Raw genomic sequence first — 23,895 nt, 5'->3', positions numbered from 1 at the left:
TGACAAATGGATCAATCATCAATCTGTTATCTCCACTCATAACAAACTAAAACCTCTTAAGACAAAAAAAAAATTAAAATCCTTACAAAAATGCAACTTTTACACTAAAAATCAATTATTTTTATTTTTAATATATATTTTATATTTTATATTAATTATTGATTTTAGTAATTAATTTTAGTGGATGCTGATAGTTTATCAGTAGCTAAGACAAGGGGGTTGAATCTTAGCCCTTTTTTTCACTTAGTAATCCTTGCTGTCCTTCAGAACACTTGAGGAGATCTTTCTTGTTTTATCTCGTGCCTAGCCATGAGATTTTTTCGTTTTGTCTCGTGACCAGCCAGGAGATATTTTTCAGTTTTGTCTCCTATGAAACAAAATCAGAAATGGAGTAGAAGAGAGAAAATTACACCAAGATATATCCTGGTTCAGTTACAAAGTGTAATGCAGCCTACATCCAATTTCCATCACAATAATGATGGAATTTCACTATAATCATCTTTCATTACATACACCAATTCTCCCTAGGAACTACCCTTCCTATGCGGGACAAGTCCAGAATCTAAACCCAAAGACTGAACTTGACTTGGTCACTGCCAAACTTTCAACTGCTAAGTGCTAACCCAACTTGCAAGGGGATTCCCACAGAATCATGAAACATAACACAGATGGACAAAGGACCTCTAAGGATATCTATGGCTTTTTCTTTTAATTTTGCACTCTCTGCCTTTTTTCGCTCTATGGTTTTTTCTTACAAACCTTACTGTTTGCCTTTTTCCATGAGACTCAAGACAAACAAAATTAAACAGAAAATTACAAAATGAAGAACATTGAAGGAGAAGAACTTCTGTCAGTTTAGGTAGCTATGTGAACACTGTGTCTTGCACTCTCACTCCTTGCTTCAAGCCCTGATTGTTCTCCCTTATTTATAAAGGGGGAAGCCTCCACGGTTGAAACTATTTGAATCAAGCTAAACTTCTTCTTCTTTAAGAAAACCGGTTCGGCCAGAGAGAGAGAAGAGATAACCGAATGCTATATCCAACATGCAATTACCTCTGAGTTTTCCCTTTACACCAAGCTTCATCAATCCAAGCCATCCCTCCTTGCTTGCACTCCAAGAAGGACTCCTAGCCCTTGATGCATCTTGATGCATGACAACTTCTTCTGCTCAAACTTCTGCATCTTCTCCACGTAGCTACAGTAGCTACCTCCTGTGACAGTTGATCAAAAGTTGAGACAAGCCATCCCTTAAGGATCTTCTTCCTCTGACCGAAATCTTCCTTTTCTATTTTTGGTATGGAGAGCTTGAGCTTACTTTACCAAATCTTACCCTTATTTGGTGAAGATCTCAGTCACAACATACTTTCTATTTTTTTTCTTACCATCATTGTGATGGTCTTGTTGCTTGCTTCTTTTTCTTTTCGGTAGCTAGCTTTAGCTTCCATACTTTCTCTATTGAAATGACCGAAAGAGAAGAAAGAGTAGAGAGAGATGAGAGATAACTTTGAAATGCTTTTAGTGAAGCTAGGAAAGAGAATGAAATGAATTAATTGTTTCGAAACCCAAGCCTAAAAGCGTGTAAAACACTTAAGGCAATCACATCATTTTTTCACTTTCTCTTTCCTATTTCCAATGTCTCTTTTAAGTGCAATAGAACATAATTTGAAATCCATCCAAAGATGCATATGACATCCGTGGAAGCATGCATGGATCTTTCTTTCTCATTTTTCAATTTGGACCAAGCTAGTGGATCTCTCTATCAAAGTTGATTTGGGCTAATAATAATCAAATCTGGCCCAACAAGGAGAGTAATAAATCTGCCATAACAATTTCATTCCAAGGCTGAAAAATTATTCCAATGGGCTTGCTACATTTCAGCCCAATCTGCATCACAAAATTATTTAGTTTAGCACATATAATCTAAAATCAAATTAATAATTTTGTAATTAAGTATGTTAATAATGTTTGATTATCATCAATTTAAATTAGAGTTTTTCAAACTCATCAGGCACTATAGTTAAAACCCTAAATTGTATAAGTATTGGTTTAGCTAACTTGTACTTTTAGAATAAATATTAAGATTATAAATTAAAAATACTAAAAATACAAACAAGTTAAATTTTTAATATATTTGTTTTTTATTTATTAAAAACAAAAATTTAAAAACTAATGTTATTACGTGTCTTTTGAATAAATGTTTACTAAATCATATAAGTATTTAAGAAATAAAAATACATATTAGAGTCAATATTTATTTGGTCATTTTTGAAGCGAGCGAAAAAATTTCAAAAACAAAATTAAATTCTAGCATTTAAAAATCTAAGGATGGTAATTAACTACTCTACCATCTCAATTTAACTAATAAAGTTTTTTGATATTACGATTATGAATAAATTAATTAATTCTAAAAGATTTTTATTGATCGAACAATTTTACTGCTTAAGTTTTGATATAATTTTATGTTTTAGGTGTTTAATTTATTCTTCAATTTTATGTAAAATGTCTATTTTATCTGCCTTGTCCACTACTAGTCATTTTTCAAATGGATATAAGGATATTGGTATGTTTAAACACTCAACATGCATGCTGGAGGCTAATTAGCTGTATTGCGTGACTAACTAAAATTAAACATAAGCATACACGTATTAAAAAAAAAACACATATACCAACTCTATATAAAGGTAATTTTTAAAAAGTATTATAGATATAATTATTTATCAGTTATTTTTTTATTAATTTAAATTTTTGAAAAATATAGTTTTATGATATAATATTAAAATTTTATGTCTAAAAAAAATCTAGAATTCAATCCTTTGTAAATTTCAAAAGAAAAAAATAGCATAAAATAAATAAAAAAAATTTATAAAAAAAATAAAGCAAATCCAAAAAGAAATTTTTATTTGAAGACTATTCATATTATTTTCTTTTATCGGTTTTAACTTTTAAAAAAATAGTATCATGACAAAAGGAACAAAATTTAATTTAGAACAACGTTTTTATTTTTAAAATACTGTATAATTCATAGATATATATCACATTTTCATAATATAAAATGTGTGTCCAAAGTTTTTTTTCCTCCCTACTCTCTTCTATCAATTTTTCATGTTCCCTTTTATAGTTTTGGATAGATTACAGAAAACTAAAAAAGTTAATTGATTACTTTAAAAAAAAAAAAGAAAAAATATCTGATGAGCGTCAGAGAATGAGAAATTTTTCTTTAAAGAAGGATGATGTAGATTCAAAATTAGGGTCAAATATACAAGTAGTTTTTATACTAATACTAATTAAGTCAATATCTATGAGAGGCTATGCAGCACGGATACTTCATTGAGTTGTTGTATCCGCGTGTCGGACATATTTTAGATACCATACTTATCGATAGACGTGTTTGTTGTGTCCAACCGTATCTTAATAAGAAGGAATGAAAAACTGCCATTTGTATCCATGAACTTTACGAACATTGACAAAAATATCCATACAATACAGAAAGTGACTTTGTACCCATGAAAGACTGGGTTCGTTTATCGAAAGTACACAAGACGTCATTAACTCATTTACTACGTTAAACTAGAGGCTAACGTGGCACGTTAAGTGCTTATCTGGTTATGAAAAAGCAATGTGACGTGTCCAAACATCTTGTTACCGTTAACATCACTCCTTTTCTAAATTTATCCTCATCATCAATTGTTTCCTAAATTTGAAATTGAAAACCTTAGAATGTCTAGGCAAAGCAGAGGTAGCTATTGTTCTTCAAATGGAAGCATCAGTAGAGAGGGGCCTTCGTCTTCCAAAAGGGGTGAAAAGAAAACTCTGTCTTGGAGATGCTTCTGTGAGTAGGATATGGTATTACTACAATCTGGAACTTTGAGAAATCCTGAAAGATGATTCATTAGGTGTCTTCTATGAAAGGTAAGTCCTTCTGTTTTTATGTTTATGTTTATGTTTAGGTTAACTTATTGTGAATGATTCCTTATTCCTATGTTTCACGCTGTAGACGATGGATTGCAAATATTTTGTATGGATAGATGAGAGATGGAGGCTGGGAGAAATTGGCAAGAATCTTTGTTAGAAAAAATCAAGATAGTTTTTGTGCTATGCATGAGGTCAAACCACTCAATTTCCTTTCACACCATGCTTGAATTCCAAAGCTTGAATTGCCTTTCTTGATGAGCCTTGGATTTACTTGGCAACCAACACTCCTTTCTCCACCATGTAACAACCCAAGAAAGATTTTGAGTTGATAATCTATCTCCAAGATAGCATATTGATGGGGGCCAATAAAGCTCATAGATGAAATTGCCACCCACTCAATGTGCTCTTGGACCAGAATTGCTTCCTCACCAACTTTCTCTTTCCTATCACTCAAGTCATAACAAGAAAGTTGTGAGAAGTCTACCTCCATGTCTCTCTCAAACTCAATAGGAAGAGGCTCACTAAGATTATTAAGGGAATTAACCAAGGTGGACAAAAAATCATTAATGATGGAATCTACATCTTGATCAATCTCCCTCAACTCTTCCTTTCTCTCCTCCGGCTCACTTATCCCACCTTCCTCCTCTTGTTTCAATTCATGCTCTAATTCTTTCTCTTTTCCTTGTGACTCCATGCTCCCCTCTTCACTACAATCTTTAGTTGACCCTTCACATTCCTCAAGAGGAATGCCTTGATCGGATGAGCGAAGTAGGACTAAGTGGCTCACCGCTTCGGCTATGGTAGCCATGAATCGCCCTTGTGTTCTTCGAAATCCTTCTTGCTCTTGGAGATAAGTTTGAAGGTCTTGATGGTCTTGGGCCAAGGGTGAAAAAACTTCATATTGGAGTAAAGAAAGAGGTCTACTATTTGGGAGAAAGGTTGTATGTGTGGGAGGTGACTCATGTTGGTAGGTGTTTTGAGGAGGTATGTAAGGAAGTGGATGGTGGTATTGGTGTGGTGTTTGAAAGTATGGTGATTGAGGATTATGTTGGGAGTATGGGTCATAGGTATATGGTGGTGGATGTGCATAATCAAAGTGAAATCCACCATATTCTTGGTTTGGGTATGCATATTGGGGAGGGTTTTGCTCATTGTAGTATAGAGGAGGTTGCTCCTTCCAAAATTGATGCCCCAATTGCATGATGCAATTCAAAATTGAAGTTATCAAGCCCTACAAATTGATCGCAACCATACTCCGAACCAAGAGGGTGATAACTCATAGAGAAAATTGAAAATAAAAACTAAAGACATCAATTAACAAAAGAAACAAAATCCTAATTAATAGTAAAAACAATCAAACAACCCAAAAAGTATCTATTCACACTATTCACATATTCACAGCAACCAAAACTATAACACTCATGGCACTAGTCCCCGGTAACGGCGCCAAAAACTTGATAATTGAGATTTGCACCGGTTTGGATTTTTCCACTTAAAATAACTTCCGTTGCAAGTATAGACAAACCGACAACCAACTCCCATCATCAAAGTTTAAAATTTCTAATTCAAATTAACCGAGAGTAATCAAATCTCGGGTCGTCTTCCCTAGGAATTAATGCCTAAGAGCGCACAATTTTGGTTGCGAGAAGCATAAGGGTGTTTCAATAAAGAAGCAAGCAATAAAGAGATAAAAGAACGATCAAAATTGCAGTTAATAAACTAATAAAGGAATAAAAGAACTATGTATCTAATATGAACAAGTAAGGCTCAAAATTGATGGAAATGTGGTTCAAAACATAAATGGAACCTTGACTTGGGATGAGTTATGGGATTCCTTCCTTGCCATAACCACAACTATGATAATTATGATGGATTAATCTCACTTAGTCAACCCTTAACATCGAAGAGTAAGTCAAGTGAGCATAATTGTTATTAATCCACAAATCTTATCTAACTTACAAATTACCTTAGTAAAAAGCTAGCGTTAGTGGAAACAATAACAACTAACAACTCAAGAATTATCACTAAATATCAGACATTATGACTCTAGTATTCCATACACTCAATCCCCCAAGCCAAGGGGTCGAAATCTGCCCCATAATTAAAATTTGCATTTCATCAAATACATGGTGGGCATAATCATAAAACATGGCAAAATTGGAAAAATGATGAAAACTATGAACCACAAAGGATCAAAATCAACGCTAACAACTCAAACATCAAATTCATTAACCAAAACTCAAAATTGCAAGAAGCATATATGTATTGACAAAATGACTTAAAATATAAGAAAGTGTAGAATAATTAGTGTAATAAAAGAGAAAATTAAGAAATACTTACAATGAAAATAAGCAAGGATCCAAAATAAAAACTTGAAGCTATAAAATTCTACAAACCCTAATAAACCCTAAGGAAAATTGAGAGAAAACCTAACCTAAACTACTCCTAAGTGTGTTGTATGAAGTATGGTATTGTATGGTATGTTGCTAGCCTCCTTTAGGCTTCAAACCAATCAGAATTGGGCATCAGAGCTTCCAAAATCACACTTGCTGAATTTCCTCCTGTGCGTACACACAAAAGTTGTGCATGGGCACACTTTCTGATTTTCATTCTGTGCATGCACACATACCTGTGCGTGGGAACGGTACCGATTTTGACCCTTGTGCGTAGGCATAGAAAGTGTGCGTGGGAACACTCTGAAATGCTTTTCTCCTTTGTTTTCCTTATGTTTTCTCCCAATTGCATGCTTCTCTTCCACTTTTATCAAGCCATTCCTATCTATTACACCTGAAATCACTCATAAAAAAGATCAAAGCGTCGAATGGAATGAAAGTGGACTAAAATTGATTAAATTAAGCACAAAATAGCATGTTTTCACAATTAGACACAATTTAGAGAGAAAACACAAAAGTATGCTATTTAGATGAATAAATGTGGGTTTGTATGATGAAATCCACTCAAATCAAACCAAAATTTATCATCAAATATGGATTCATCAAACTTGTATATGGCCATAAAGTTGTTTTACCACTTGAAATAAATTTACAAACTATCAAAGTGGCAAAACAAAATGATTTACATGTTGAACAATATTGATCGAGTATATATGATGGATGAATTAGGCAAATTAGATCAAGCTCGATTAATGGCGTCGGATAGAATAATTTGACAGAAAGAATCCAGAGCTAGGTCATACAACAATTAAAGAATAAAAAGTTTGCAATTACTGACTTAGTCTTAAAATAATTCGGCTGATTGAGGGTCAGCTGCAACCCTAGCAATTTGGGTAAGTCGAGCAACTAAAAAGCATATAGAAAATATAAGATGAGTAGAAGATAAAATTTGCTAAAACCCAAGGAAACACAAGATACCTAGAGGATATCCAGCGATCTTTGTTTGACCATGGATTTTATCACTGGTTCCTCGAGAGTAAACAACACTAGTCGTGTTTACACCCAACGTCTGTGGGTCATTTTTTTGAAGTTGATAATTCACTCCTAAGGCTCCTTTAAGAAGGTTAGACAGTCGATTAGCAAGGTACAAAAGGACATTAGGAAAAGAAGAAAACTTGAAAGGATGCATAAAATATTTTTTCTGTGCTAAAAGATCTCGAGTAAAGGCTTGTAAATAACGTTTAAGACATTTATACAAGTGTGCTTCTTTTTTCTTTTTCCATACCTATAATGCCTTATTGAAAATGTACCTTATCTTCCTGAAATACCATTTGACTTTGTAATACTTCTCAAACTTAACAATTTCTTCGACATGCTCACCTTTATTCTTCTTTGATGTTGTAGTAGTTTACACAGTAGGAAGGATCAAATTAGAAAGAGTTTAATCAATTGAAGTGTAATGAGATGCATAATAAGCTGACCACTACCACTTTTGGAAGGAAGATATTGAAAGAAAACCGCGAGTGAGGTCAAGCGTATGATATTGTGCACTTATTCTTTGATAGTTCAAGTCAAAGATTTGGTTGAACTCCTCTAATCTTGACACTTCATATGAATCATTTGTACTTTAGAGTCAAGAGATAATGGAGAAGGTAGTGCTTGTGCCAGTCCAAATTGACGAGACACATATTGAGGAGAATAGGTGACTAATTTCTTCTTTAAAGCCATTGTAAACTCGTGTGTGGAAGTCCTTTTGGGAGGATTTGAGGAGTTAATGTTCAAGATCGCAGATCATCCATAATGAATTGGTTTTCTAGTTTGGAGCTGGTAAAAAAATGAAGATACCCGACCGAACATCGATGGTAGGTGAAAGAATTGGGGTAGTAATAAGTGTTATCATCAGTCTTGATTTCGAGAAGTAGGGCAATAAAGTGACAAAAGGCATTAATGCCAGACATATTATTTTGGTTTCGACCAAGACAAAAGAGATAGTCGAATACCATCAATAGAAGTTTTTAGAATATCAGAAGATGAAGCTGTGAGTCGAGGCTCAAGTATAGCATTTAACCATAAATTGATAACCCAAAGTGGGCCAATGGATTGATTAAAGTTTCACCTTGACGAATCTCACTGACTATTAAAGAAAAAGTTTCATATAGTTAACATAAGATCAAGGAAGGAAGGTTGATTTTTTTTTGTGATAAATCATGATAGCCAAAGATAAATAGTTATTTTTCTGAATCTGAATGGATTTTGAGCAAAAAACAAAAGCACTAAGACATTAAGAGAAAAACTTTATATGTTCAGTAGCAGTGATTAACTCATCATCAGACCCCATGTGTTATTTTGAATGAAATCCGACATAGAAGTCGAGTCAAAAGTGATATTGAAAACATCATCTGGGTACTCAGTATGACACACACTCCCCATTAGGAGGCATGCTAGTCAAAGCAGATACTTCTATTCAAGTAGGACCCATCATCCCATATGAAAAGTGGAAGTTGTTAATAGTAGGACACCAAAAATATAAACTAGCTCCTAAAAGAGGTGTAGTATATGATAGGTCGAAGGTAGCTAGTTTAAGGACAAAAGTAATCCCTACTAATTTTTATATAGATTTGTAAGTGGGGACTAATCTTGACATCCAAGTCAAGAAAATAGAATTAGACTCTTTGGGAGGAGCAGTTCTGAAAATTTGACAGGCAAAATAAGAAGCCTTAATATTTTTACAGAAAATTAGAGGAAGATGTTCAGGTGAGATAGAAAGAAAAATGAAATGGATTCAATCTATTCTTAAGTAGAAAGAGGTCCTAAAAATGAATACAAGATGTCAGTAACCTTGAAAGAAAGGAATAACTGATTTGTCCAGAGCTATGTGGTCTCAACATTTGGGTTGGAGGCTCTTAAGCTTCCATTATCATTATAAAATTGTATAACGTTAGCTACATAATCACCATCCTCATGATGATGAGGAAGTTGTTAAGCAGTAGTTACCATGCCAGAAGCAGAAGACTTTGTAGTAGCAACAACAACTGGAATGGAAGAAGACGCAAAGGCCATAGTTACTAGAGCAATGGAGGAAGTAATAGTGGCAGTGATGGCAATGGTTGTGGAAGTAGAAGATGCAACTATAATGGATGGAGAGGTAGCTTGTTGTTAAACGGGTTGGGAATCCATAGAAATAATGAGAAAACTTGAAGAAAGAACAATTTTTCTTTGCAGAATTGATAAGTGAAGAAAGTAGTAAACAAGTGGCAATGTTTTAAATAAATAAGATCACTAAAATCCTAAGAGACTTTATGTATTTCCAGAAAAATACAAGCATCGTTTCAGAAACTGTGTAACTGTCTTTTCAAATTCTGAATTTTGAAAAAAATAGCACGTGATTGGCACATGTTAAGTAAAACTTATCATCTTATTCCTAAAATGATAATTTTTAAGGAAAAATTTGTTAGTGTAAAAATTCAACACTTTGTACAATTCGACCGCAATGAGAAAAGTGTTGATTGTACTATGCATGATATGAATCGAGTATAAAAGAACTTAGGTCAAATTTTGCTAAAGACACGCGAGAAAATCATTTGGCTCGTGGTGAATAAAGAATGTGGGGGACAAAAGTTTGGTGACCAAGGTAAAAGGAAAAGACGTGGGACTTTTAGCTCTTGGAGAACAAAGTCTTTCATGGTTAAAACAAGATCGAGGGTCACAAAAACTCGAGAGAAAAGGGAAGCTAGATTGTGAGAAAGAGAAAAGAAATAAGCAATTGATGAGCGGATAATTTATACGCTTTTTGGCATTGTTTTTAGGTAGTTTTTAGTAAGTTCAAGCTACTTTTAGGGATGTTTTCATTAGTTTTTATATTAAATTCACATTTCTGGACTTTACTATGAGTTTGTGTGTTTTTCTGTGATTTCAGGTAATTTCTGGCTGAAATTGAGGGACTTGAGCAAAACTCTAAAAAAGGCTGACAAAAGGACTGCTGATGCAGTTGGAATCTGACCTCCCTATACTCGAAATGGATTTTCTGGAGCTACAGAACTCCAAATGGGGAGCTCTCAACGGCGTTGGAAAGTAGACATCCAGAGCTTTCCAGAAATATATAATAGTTCATACTTTATTCGGGAATTGACGATGTAACTTGGCGTTGAATGCCAAGTACATGCTGCTGTCTGGAGTTAAACGCCAGAAACACGTCATGATCCGGAGTTGAACGCCTAAAACACATTATAACTTGGTGTTCAACTCCAAGAAAAGTCTCAGCTCGTGGATAGATCAAGCTCAGCCCAAACATACACCAAGTGGGCCCCGGAAGTAGATTTATGCATCAATTACTTACTCATGTAAACCCTAGTAGCTAGTTTAGTATAAATAAGACTTTTTACTAATGTATTAGTCATCTTTTGACAGTTTAATCTTTTGACCATTTGGTCTTTTGATCATTCAGGGGGCTGGCCATTCGGCCATGCCTGAACCTTTCACTTATGTATTTTCAACGGTGGAGTTTCTACACACCATAGATTAAGGGTGTGGAGCTCTGCTGTACCTCAAGTTTCAATACAATTACTATTACTTTCTATTCAATTCTCTTTTATTCTTATTCCAAGATATACGTTGCACAACACTTTGATGAATGTGATGATCCGTGACACTCATCATCATTCTCACCTATGAACATGCGTGACTGACAACCACTTACGTTCTACTTTAGGCCGGGCGCATATCTCTTAGATTCTCCAACAGAATCTTCGTGGTATAAGCTAGATAGATGGCGGCATTCATGGGGATCCGGAAAGTCTAACCTTGTCTGTGGTATTCCGAGTAGGATTCCGGTATTGAATGACTGTGACGAGCTTCAAACTTCTGAAGGCTGGGCGTGATGACAAACGCAAAAGAATCAATGGATTCTACTCCAACCTGATTGAGAACCGACAGATGATTAGCCGTGCTGTGACAGAGCATTTGGACCATTTTCACTGAGAGGATGGGATGTAGCCATCAACAAGGGTGATGCCTCCAGACGATTAGCCGTGCAGTGATAGCGCATAAGACCATTTTCCCGAGAGGATTGAAAGTAGCCATTGATGATGGTGATGCCCTACATACAGCTTGCCATGGAAAGGAGTAAGAAGGATTAGATGAATGTAATAAGAAAATAGAGATAAGAAAGGGTTCAAGCATCTCCACACGCCTATCTGAAATTTCCACTATTGATTTACATAAGTATTTCTATCCTATTTTATTTTCTGTTTAATTATTAATTTTCGAAATCATCATAAATCAATTAATCTGCCTAACTGAGATTTACAAGGTGACCATAGCTTGCTTCATACCAACAATCTCTGTGGGATCGACCCTTACTCACGTAAGGTATTACTTGGATGACCCAGTACACTTGCTGGTTAAGTTGAACGGAGTTGTGAGCTTCTCTAACAGTGCCTGGAACTCTTTTATCACAATTTCGTCCACCAAGTTTTTGGCGCCGTTGCCGGGGATTGTTCGAGTATGGACAACTGACGGTTCATCTTGTTGCTCAGATTAGGTAATTTTCTTTTCAAAAAATCTTTTTCAAAATTTTTCTTTTCTTTTTCGTTTTTTTACAAAAATATTTTCGAAAAAAATTAATAAAAATCCAAAGAAAAATTAGAAAATCATAAAAAAATCAAAAATATTTTGTGTTTCTTGTTTGAGTCTTGAGTCATGTTTTAAGTTTGGTGTCAATTGCATGCTTTAAAAATTTTCTTGCATTTTTCGAAAATCTCATGCATTCAAAGTGTTCTTCATGATCTTCAAGTTGTTCTTGACAAGTCTTCTTGTTTGATCTTGATGTTTTCTTGTTTGGTGTTGTTTGTTGTTTTTCATGTGCATTTTTCGTTTGTTAGAGTCCATGCATTAAAGATTTCTAAGTTTGGTGTCTTGCATGTTTTCTTTGCATTAAAAATTTTTCAAAAATATGTTCTTGATGTTCATCGTGATCTTCAAAGTGTTCTTGGTGTTCATCTTGACATTCATAGTGTTCTTGCATGCATCATGTGTTTTGATCCAAAATTTTTAAGTTTTGGGTCATAATTGTATTTTTCTCTCATAATTAAATTTCAAAAATAAAAAAATATCTTTTCCTTATTTTTCTCATAATTTTCAAAAATTTGAGTTGACTTAATCAAAAATTTTCAAAATTAGTTGTTTCTTACAAGTCAAGTCAAATTTTCAATTTTAAAAATCTTATCTTTTCAAAATCTTTTTCAAAAATGATATCTTTTTCATTTTTTTCCTATTTTTCGAAAATTTCAAAAATCTTTTTCAAATTATTTTCAAAATCTTTTTCTTATCTTTATATCATATTTTCGAAAATTAGCTAACAATTAAAGTGATTGATTCAAAAATTTGAAGTTTGTTACTTTCTTGTTAAGAAAGGTTCAATCTTTAAGTTCTAGAATCTTATCTTGTAGTTTCTTGTTAGTGAAGTAAGTAATTTCAAATTTTTGAATTAAATCTTTTTATCTTTTAGCTTATCTTTTTCAAAAATTTTATCTTTTTCAAAATTTGATTTCAAAATATCTTATCTAACTTCTTATCTTCTTATGTTTTTAAAATTTGATTTTAATTTCTTTTTCAACTAACTCTTTGACTTTTTGTTTGTTTCTTATCTTTTTCAAAACCACCTAACTACTTTTCCCTCTCTAATTTTCGAAAATATCTCACCTCTTTTTCAAAAATTCTTTTTGTTCTAAATTTTAATTTTAATCTTATCTTATCTTTAATTTTCAAAAATTACTAATCCGTTTTTCAAAATTATTTTCGAAATTTCCCTCTCTTTTCTTATTCTATTTAATTATTTATTTACTAACACTTCTCTTCACCTCTCTCCATCTAAATATCCGAACCCACTCTTCTACATTCTTCTCCCCTTTCTTTTTCTACTAACATAAAGGAATCTCTATACTGTGACATAGAGGATTCCTCTTTCTTTTCTTGTTTTCTTCTCTTTCATATGAGCAGGAACAAGGATAAAGGCACTCTTGTTGAAATTGATCCAGAACCTGAAAGGACTCTGAAGAGAAAATTAAGAGAAGCTAAGTTACAACAATCTAAAGGTAACCTTTCAGAAACATTAGAACAAGAGAAGGAGATGGCAGCCGAAAATAATAATAATGCAAGGAGAATGCTTGGTGACTTCACAAAGCCAACATCCAAATTTGATGGAAGAAGCATCTCCATTCCTGCCGTTGGAGCCAATAACTTTGAGCTGAAACCTCAGCTAGTTGCCTTAATGCAACAAAACAGCAAGTTTTATGGACTTCCATCTGAAGATCCTTATCAGTTTTTAACTGAATTCTTGCAAATTTGTGAGACTGTAAAGATGAATGGAGTTGATCCTGAAGTCTACAGACTCATGCTTTTCCCATTTGCTGTAAGAGACAGAGCTAGAATATGGTTGGATTCACAACCCAAGGATAGCCTGGACTCTTGGGATAAGCTGGTCACTGCCTTCTTAGATAAATTCTTTCCTCCTCAAAAGCTGAGCAAGCTTAGAGTGGATGTTCAGACCTTCAAACAAAAAGATGGTGAATCCCTCTATGAAGCTTGGGAAAGATACAAGCAGCTGACCAAAAGGTGCCCATCTGACATGTTTTCAGAATGGACCATATTAGATATATTCTATTATGGTCTATCTGAATTTTCGAAAATGTCATTGGACCATTCTGCAGGTGGATCTATTCACCTAAAGAAAACGCTTGAAGAGGCTCAAGAACTCATTGACATGGTTGCAAACAACCAATTCATGTACACTTCTGAGAGGAATTCCGTGAATAATGGGATACCTCAGAAGAAAGGAGTTCTTGAAATTGATGCTCTGAATGCCATATTGGCTCAGAACAAAGTGTTGACTCAACAAGTCAACATGATCTCTCAAAGTCTGAATGGATGGAAAAATGCATCCAACAGTACTAAAGAGGCAGCTTCTGAAGAAGTTTATGATCCTGAGAACCCTGCCATGGCAGAGGTTAATTACATGGGTGAACCTTATGGAAACACCTATAACTCATCATGGAGAAATCATCCCAATTTCTCATGGAAGGATCAACAAAGGCCTCAACAAGGCTTTAACAATGGTGGATGCAATAGGCTGAGCAATAGCAAGCCTTTTCCATCATCTTCTCAGCAACAGACAGAGAATGCTGAACAAAGCACTTCTAATTTAGCCAATCTAGTCTCTGATCTGTCAAAGGCCACTTTCAGTTTCATGAGTGAAACAAGATCTTCCATCAGAAATCTGGAGGCACAAGTGGGCCAGCTGAGTAAGAAAGTCATTGAAACTCCTCCCAGTATTCTCCCTAGCAATACAGAAGAGAATCCAAAAGGAGAGTGCAAGGCCATTGATATAATCAATATGGCCGAATGCACAAGGGAGGAGGAGGACGAAAATCCTAGTGAGGAAGACCCCCTGGGACGTCCCTCAAGCAAGAAGGAGTTGCCTATTAAGGATCCAAAGGAATATGAGGTTCATATAGAAACCATAGAGATTCCATTAAATCTCCTTCTGCCATTCATGAGCTCTGAAGACTATTCTTCCTCTGAAGAGGATGAAGATGTGACTGAAGAGCAAGTTGCTCAATATTTAGGAGCTATCATGAAGCTGAATGCCAAGTTGTTTGGTAATGAGACTTGGGAAAGTGAACCTCCCTTGCTCATTAGTGAACTGGATACCTGGATTCAGCAAACTCTACCTTAAAAGAAACAAGATCCTGGCAAGTTTTTGATACCTTGCACCATAGGCACCATGACCTTTGCAAAAGCTCTGTGTGATCTAGGGTCAGGGATAAATCTTATGCCACTCTCTGTAATGGAGAAGCTGGGAATCATTGAGGTGCAACCTGCCTTGTTCTCATTATAATTGGCAGATAAGTCATTGAGACAAGCTTATGGAATAGTGGAGGACGTGTTAGTAAAGGTTGAAGGCCTTTACATCCCTGCTGATTTCATAATCTTAGCACTAGGAAGGAAGAGGATGAATGCATTATCCTTGGAAGACCTTTCCTAGCCACAGCAGGAGCTGTGATAGATGTCAACAGAGGTGAAATAGCCCTTCAATTGAATGTGGACTACCTTGTGTTTAAAGCACATGGCCATCCCTCTGTGACAAAAGAGAGTAAGCATAAAGAGCTTCTCTCAGTTCAGAGTCAAGAAGAGCCCCCATAGTCAAACTCTAAGTTTGGTGTTGGGAGGCCACAACCAAACTCTAAGTTTGGTGTTAAGACCCCATATGCAAACTCTAAGTTTGGTGTTGGGACTATACAACATTGACCTGATCACCTTTGTGGCTCCATGAGAGCCACTGTCAAGCTATTGACATTAAAGAAGCGCTTGTTGGGAGGCAACCCAATTTTATTTATCTAATTTTTATTTTATTTTATTCTATTGTTATTTTGTGTTTTGTTAGGTACATGATCATGAGGAGTCACGAAAAAAAATATAAAAATTAAAAATAGAATCAAAAACAGCAGAAGAAAAATCACACCATGGAGGAAGCACAGGCTGGCGTTCAACGCCGGTAAGATGCATCTGGCTGGCGTTCAACGCCAGAACAGAGCATGAATCTGGCACTGAACGCCAGAAACAAGCAACATTCTGGCGTTTGAACGCCAGAAATGTGCCTAGAGGAAAAGCTGGCGCTGAACGCCAGTAACAAGCATGAAACTGGCGTTCAACGCCAGAAACATGCTTTACATGGGCATTGAACGCCCAGAACGTGCACCACTCGGCGTTTAAACGCCAGAATGGTGTGCAGAGGCATTTTACATGCCTAATTGGTGCAGGGATGTAAATCCTTGACACCTCAGGATCTGTAAACCCCACAGGATCCCCACCTACCTCACCCTCTCTCTCCATTCATGGTCATCCCTTCTATTTTTCATTCACCACCTACATCTATCCACTCTTCCTCATACACCCCACCTACCTTTAAAATTCAAATTCTCTTTCCCACCCAATCCCACCCATATAGCCGAATACACACATCCCTCAATCTCCTCCATATCTTCTTCTTATTCTTCATCTTTTCTTTCTTCTCTTGCTCGAGGGCGAGCAATTTTCTAAGTTTGGTGTGGTAAAAGCATAGCTTTTTGCTTTTCCATAACCATTAATGGCACCTAAGGCCAGAGACATCCAAAAAAAAAGAAGAAGAGAAAAAAGGGAAGACAAAAGCTTCCACCTCTGAGTCATGGGAGATGGAAAGACTCATGTAAAGGGTTTATAGCTCAGTGGTAGAATATTTGACTGCAAATCAAGAGATCCCTGAGATACCTCAGGGGATAAATTGTCCTCCACACAATTATTGGGAGCAACTAAGGATAGGAACACCAAAATTACTAGGGATCATGCAACAGAAGCAAGGAAGAGACATAAAGGAGCTCAAAAAAGCACCATTGGACCTTCAAGAAGGCGCCACCCTCACTCAGGTGGATTCATTCCTTGTTCTTATTTCTTTCTGCTTTTCAGTTTTTATGCTGTGTTTATCTATGTTTTGTGTCTATACTTCATGATCATTAGTAGTTAGTAACTATGTCTTAAAGTTATGAATAATTCCATGAATCCTTCACCTCTCTTAAATGAAAAAATGTTTTAATTCAAAAGAACAAGAAGTACATGAATTTCGAATTTATCCTTGAAATTAATTTAATTATATTGATGTGGTGATAATACTTTTTGTCTTCTGAATGAATGCTTAAACAGTGCATATTTTTTGATCTTGTTGTTTATGAACGTTAAAATTGTTGGCTCTTGAAAGAATGATGAACAAAGAGAAATGTTATTGATGATCTGAAAAATCATAAAATTGATTCTTGAAGCAAGAAAAAGCAATGAAAAAGCAAAGGCTTGCGAAAAAAAAACTGGCAAAAAAAAATAGAAAGAAAAAGAAAAAGCAAGCAGAAAAAGCCAATAGCCCTTAAAGCCAAAAGGCAAGGGTAAAAAGGATCCAAGGCTTTGAGCATCAATGGATAGGAGGGCCCAAGGAAATAAAATTCAGGCCTAAGCGGCTAAATCAAGCTGTCCCTAACCATGCGCTTGTGTCATGAAGGTCCAAGTGAAAAGCTTGAGACTGAATGGTTAAAGTCGTGATCCAAAGCAAAAAGAGTGTGCTTAAGAGCTCTGGACACCACTAACTAGGGACTCTAGCAAAGCTGAGTCACAATCTGAAAAGGTTCACCCAGTCATGTGTCTGTGGCATTTATGTATCCGGTGGTAATACTGGAAAACAAAGTGCTTAGGGCCACGACCAAGACTCATAAGTAGCTGTGTTCAAGAATCAACATGCTTAACTAGGAAAGTCAATAACACTATCCAAAATTCTAAGTTCCTGGAGAAGCCAATCATTCTAAACTTCAAAGGAAAAAGTGGGATGCCAAAACTGTTCAGAAGCAAAAAGCTACAAGTCCCGCTCATCTAATTGGAATTAATATTCATTGATATTTTGGAATTTATAGTATATTCTCTTCTTTTTATCCTATTTGATTTTCAGTTGCTTGGGGACAAGCAACAATTTAAGTTTGGTGTTGTGATGAGCGGATAATTTATACGCTTTTTGGCATTGTTTTTAGGTAGTTTTTAGTAAGTTCAAGCTACTTTTAGGGATGTTTTCATTAGTTTTTATGTTAAATTCATATTTCTGGACTTTACTATGAGTTTGTGTGTTTTTCTGTGATTTCAGGTAATTTCTGGCTGAAATTGAGGGACTTGAGCAAAACTCTGAAAAAGGCTGACAAAAGGACTGCTGATGCTGTTGGAATCTGACCTCCCTGCACTCGAAATGGATTTTTTGGAGCTACAGAACTCCAAATGGGGCGCTCTCAACGGCGTTGGAAAGTAGACATCAAGAGCTTTCCAGCAATATATAATAGTCTATACTTTATTCGGGAATTGACGACGTAACTTGGCGTTGAACGCCAAGTACATGCTGCTGTCTGGAGTTAAACGCCAGAAACACGTCATGATCCGGAGTTGAACGCCCAAAACACATTATAACTTGGCGTTCAACTCCAAGAAAAGCCTCAGCTCGTGGATAGATCAAGCTCAGCCCAAACATACACCAAGTGGGCCCCGGAAGTGGATTTATGCATCAATTACTTACTCATGTAAACCTAGTAGCTAGTTTAGTATAAATAAGACTTTTTACTAATGTATTAGTCATCTTTTGACAGTTTAATCTTTTGACCATTCGGTCTTTTGATCATTCAGGGGGCTGGTCATTCGGCCATTCCTGAACCTTTCACTTATGTATTTTCAACGGTGGAGTTTCTACACACCATAGATTAAGGGTGTGGAGCTCTGCTGTACCTCAAGTTTCAATACAATTACTATTACTTTCTATTCAATTCTCTTTTATTCTTATTCCAAGATATACGTTGCACAACACTTTGATAAATGTGATGATCCGTGACACTCATCATCATTCTCACCTATGAACGTGCGTGACTGACAACCACTTCCGTTCTACTTTAGGCCGGGCGCATATCTCTTAGATTCCCCAACAGAATCTTCGTGGTATAAGCTAGATAGATGGCGGCATTCATGGGGATCCGGAAAGTCTAACCTTGTCTGTGGTATTCCGAGTAGGATCCCAGGAATCCGGAAAGTTTAACCTTGTCTGTGGTATTCCGAGTAGGATTTCGGTATTGAATGACTGTGACGAGCTTCAAACTTCTGAAGGCTGGGCGTGATGACAAACGCAAAAGAATCAATGGATTCTACTCCAACCTGATTGAGAACCGACAGATGATTAGCCGTGCTGTGACAGAGCATTTGGACCATTTTCACTGAGAGGATGGGATGTAGCCATCAACAAGGGTGATGCCTCCAGACAATTAGCCGTGCAGTGACAGCGCATAGGACCATTTTTCCGAGAGGATTGAAAGTAGCCATTGATGATGGTGATGCCCTACATACAGCTTGCCATGGAAAGGAGTAAGAAGGATTGGATGAATGTAATAAGAAAATAGAGATAAGAAAGGGTTCTAGCATCTCCACACGCCTATCTGAAATTCCCACTATTGATTTACATAAGTATTTCTATCCTATTTTATTTTCTGTTTAATTATTAATTTTTGAAATCATCATAAATCAATTAATCTGCCTAACTGAGATTTACAAGGTGACCATAGCTTGCTTCTTACCAACAATTTCTGTGGGATCGACCCTTACTCACGTAAGGTATTACTTGGATGACCCAGTACACTTGCTGGTTAAGTTGAACGGAGTTGTGAGCTTCTCTAACAGTGCCTGGAACTCTTTTATCACAATTTCGTCCACCAGCAATTTAGCATCATTGCCTATAAATAAGAGAAGCTTATAGGAGTTAGGGACTTTAATCTGAACTCTTTTATAGTTGCACTAAAGTTCTGTAATTTCCGAATCATACTAATGTCAAGAAGAATCATGGAGTGCAAGTGCATGTGAATATCTGGAGTCAACTGTCAATTTGTTTTCTTTTCTTTTCTTCAAGCATCTTGCCTTTTTTTCAATTGCTATTTCACTTTTATGTTTATTTAAAAGTTCACTTATCTTTTGTATGTTCATTTGTTATAGTTATTTACATTTTTTATAATGTAATTTCACTAATATTTCATACATCTCTGGTACAAGCGATTTTTTGAAACATACACTTGGTAATTTTCGGGTTGAGTTTCCTTTTTTAAGAGGATTTGTATCTGCTTTTTGAATTGAGATTTTGATACAAGTTTGATTCAATATTTTGTCGAGATTAACGAAAATAGCGAAACACTAACATATTTAAAATTTTAATCAATGAATAAGATGATGAAGCATCTTTCCATCCTAATAGAGAAAGTATACGGAAACAATAATAATTGTGAACAATGTGAATAATGAATTAAAAAAAAAGGTAAAATTAATATTTAAAATAAAATTATTAATTAATTATTTAATTTTAAATTTTGAAATTTGAATCATTAGAATTAACAATTAAACACATTCACACAACGTACAGTTACTCCTACTCTCACCATAACCTCCCAATCTCTGATACATGCCCAAAACTCGTCGTCATTAATCTCTGGTCAATGGCAAAAACTCGTCGTTATTGTCGGTTACAGCCGTTCTGATGGAGCATAAAGCCATCGTCCCTCCCGCAGCCGCATCCGTGCATCTTCTTTGCCGTTGCACCCTCCTCCGCCAGCCGTGCTGATGCCACCCGTAGCCATAGCTGCACCCATGCCTTCCCCCTCACGTTTCCATTGATGGATGTTCATTTCAATAGATTAGCGGATGGTTATTGTAATTCTTACGAGGATGGTTAGTTTAAGTATATATATAATTAACAAATGCTGGATGTTCATTTCATTAGGTAGATAGATGGTTATTTGAATAACTACCTAGATGGTTGTTTGTTGAATTTGAATCTATCTCGAATTTTCCAGATGCTGCGAGGTTGGTGCTCTATGGGTGAGAGCTCGACGACGGATGGGGATGGATAGCGTAGAGTGACGGGGCCGACGAGATCAGCAGCGAGGATTATGATGGTATGGAAAGAGAGAGACGGTGGTGGTTGAAAATGACCCGAGGTTAGCTCTCGGCGTAGGAGAGAGAGACGAGCGGGGCACGACGGACGCGCGATGAAGAGGATGAGCCCCTCCGCAATGTTGGTTGCCGGCAAGGGAGAAACAGACGCGCAACGGGAATGACTTGTCCTCCACGATAATGGCTGCCGGCGAGTGAGAGAGAGACTTACGACGGGGATGACGGGCCCCTCCGCGACATTGGCTGCCGGCGAAGGAGAGAAAGACGCGCGGGGAAGGGTCTATAGGAGGCAACGATGATGGCTGGTGAGGGAGCTTCTAATGCCGGTAAGGTGGGATAATTGATGAAGGTGGGGTGGCAAACAGTTTGAAAAAAAAGAGAGTATTTAAATGAAATACTTTGGTAAATTAGAATTTAAAATGATTAATTATTTAAAATAATTGTGTGAGTTTTTTTATTTAGATAATTTAAAAAGTATTTTTTATTTTTTATTTTTGTATTGGATCAAAACTTACAGTTCATTATTTATATTATTCATGTTTTTTCTTATCGTCTCTCTAGTAGAATTGATCCTAATATCCACCTTAAAATAAATACATAAAAATAGTGAGACCCCTTCTCCACTTTCTTTCTTCTTTATGTGTTTACACTTTATATTATTTTGATGACTCGATAACATAAATTATTACTCCTACAAATGAAGCGTGAGACACGAGCCAAAACAAAAGACGTATGAACGACCCTTGTGTACCATATAGTATTCGACTTCGAGCTCCCTATTTATTGCAGTGAGTGGATATGTTTTAATATCGCGATACCTAGCTGCTGAGGTGTTAACAAAAAATTAAAGCTGCCTTATGTGGTGGGGGCTTTATTATTGGATGTGGGCGGGGCCGGGTGGCTTGTGATATTCAATCAAATTACCATAATAATAATAATAATAATAATAATAATAATAATAATAAAGTTGGATTTTGTTTATCTTTTATTGTTAGCTTTATCATCAATTCTTTAATATCGTTCCAATAATATTATGGAAAATTTATATGTTTAAACATTATTAATATTATTGTCATCTCAAACCCTTGTCAAAAATAACATCAATCATATAAGTTGAGTTGGTTTTGGAATTAATTTTTTAGTTCATTTAAATAAATATCAGACAATTCAAACTTTATTTTTTGTATGTAATAATTTATTAACTAATAAAAAATATTTTTTAAATAAAAATTTAATTTGTGACAAATTAATTCTTAATTTATCATATTAGAATATATTGTGAAAACAAAGAAACCTAAGTTCTATGTAATTTAAGTTAATCATCGTTTTAATTAAAATTAATTATGATAATGATTTAAATTTTATTGCGAAATTATAGTAAGTGATTTTATTTATATTTGGCGGTGCATTAGATAACATACAACTTAGCTCTAAGCACTGTAACCACCACAAACGTATCTATCATAATTCATAAAATTGGACAAAAATGAAATATTCATGAATCACGTGGTTGCATTGTGAGTGATATATAAAAGTAACTCGCGCATGTGCATGTAGGTTGTTACCGTGAAAATAGTCATCAACATATAATAATGCAGAAAAATACTCACGTGCTCTTAAAAACAGTTCATGTGGGCTTTGAATATTTATGTCATTCATTCCTAAAATTATAGCTAATTTTTAAGAGTAGATATCAACTCAATCCTTGTCTATTCATTCGAATGACAATGTAATTTTTTACCAAAAAAAAAAAAGATTTGTTTCGGACCTTAATCCTATTTTTCAGCTACTAACGTGGTCTTTCAATTCTATCACTTTCACCACAAAAAATTAACAAAAATTGATGACGTGTCTAAATAAGTAAATGAGATGGATGGCTAAAGTAATTAGGTAGAAAATAAAAATCTACGTAATTTGTTAAAAAAGACATCGATTTAATTGTCCTCTTTTATGTCACACAACGACGTTATTTTGACATCTCCAAAAGTTTTATTAGACGATATTGGTCGTTTCTCCCCCTTGTTTTGTGTTTGGAATCCAAACCAACATGAGCTGTTGAGCCTAGTTTGATTTTGGGTTAATGATGATAAGCATTCATTTGGATTGAAAGTTCAATATTGTGTAATGTGTGTGCTAAATGATGCAGGACCACTTGTAGGATTGCTTCAGCCAAAATTAGTGTGGCTTCAGCAACTTAAAGCATTATAGTTTCAACACTTCAGCCCATTACTTGCCATTTGAAAAACAAATCAGTATATGAGCCAAGAGAGAGAGTACCGAACAAAAAGAGAAAGAGAAGGACATCTGTCAACATCAAGGACAGCTGGGGCTCTAGCAAAGTAACAATACACAAGGACAACTCCACCTCTCCAAGGACAAACAGTACACTAGGACAACCACTAATCCAAGGACATCAGCTGAGCAATACTAGGATCGTAGTTGAGCAAAACACCAACGAGCAAAGAACACAGAGCAGCAGAAGCAAGGAAATGGAGCAGAATGCAAAAGAAGAGCATGCCAAGGAAGAAAGTAAGGAAAAGGACCACAGAGATAGTGGACGAGCTCCTCCAGCAGTAGGGGTAGTGGAGCATGATGAAGAAGGACAGTTTGCTAGCTATGCCAGCTCCAACGGACAGCAAGGACAAGCAAAAGAATGAAGCTACAATGAAGCCAAATTGAAGATATATAACAAGGTTCACTCCACCATTTCAAGTCAAGAAAGAGAGAACACACACACTCAGAGCACCATCTCTAACATAGAGCTGGAATCTCTTTCTTCTACTCAAGCTTAATTCTGATCTTTGTGTTATGGCTGTCTTGCGTTATTTTCTATTTTGAGAAAAGACAATTATGTGAGGTTCAAAATCCAAGAGAGAAAAGGCAAGAGTGATGCAAAATAGCCACTAATTTCTGATGTATTTTGGGTTTATGAACTAGGATTAGTTCCCCTTACCAAGTTGGGTTAGCACTTGGGAAAATTGAATCTGGTTGATTCCCCTTCCAAGTTGGGTCAGCACTATGGAAAGCTAAGCTTTTGGTGTTGAAAGCTTAGGGTGTA

General features: G+C 35.7%; 1 non-coding gene across 1 annotated transcript; it reads right to left on the bottom strand.

Moving 5' to 3' along the window:
- Positions 1–13,827: 13,827 nt before the first annotated feature.
- On the bottom strand, positions 13,828–13,931 carry LOC112713476 (small nucleolar RNA R71). The gene has a single exon (XR_003158449.1). It is a non-coding gene; the product is annotated as a small nucleolar RNA R71 (small nucleolar RNA).
- Between the last annotated feature and the right edge of the window lie 9,964 nt (positions 13,932–23,895).

This window comes from Arachis hypogaea, chromosome 9 (assembly GCF_003086295.3).
Source record: "Arachis hypogaea cultivar Tifrunner chromosome 9, arahy.Tifrunner.gnm2.J5K5, whole genome shotgun sequence".
NCBI lineage: Eukaryota > Viridiplantae > Streptophyta > Magnoliopsida > Fabales > Fabaceae > Arachis > Arachis hypogaea.
This window is presented reverse-complemented; position numbering and strand designations above follow the sequence as displayed.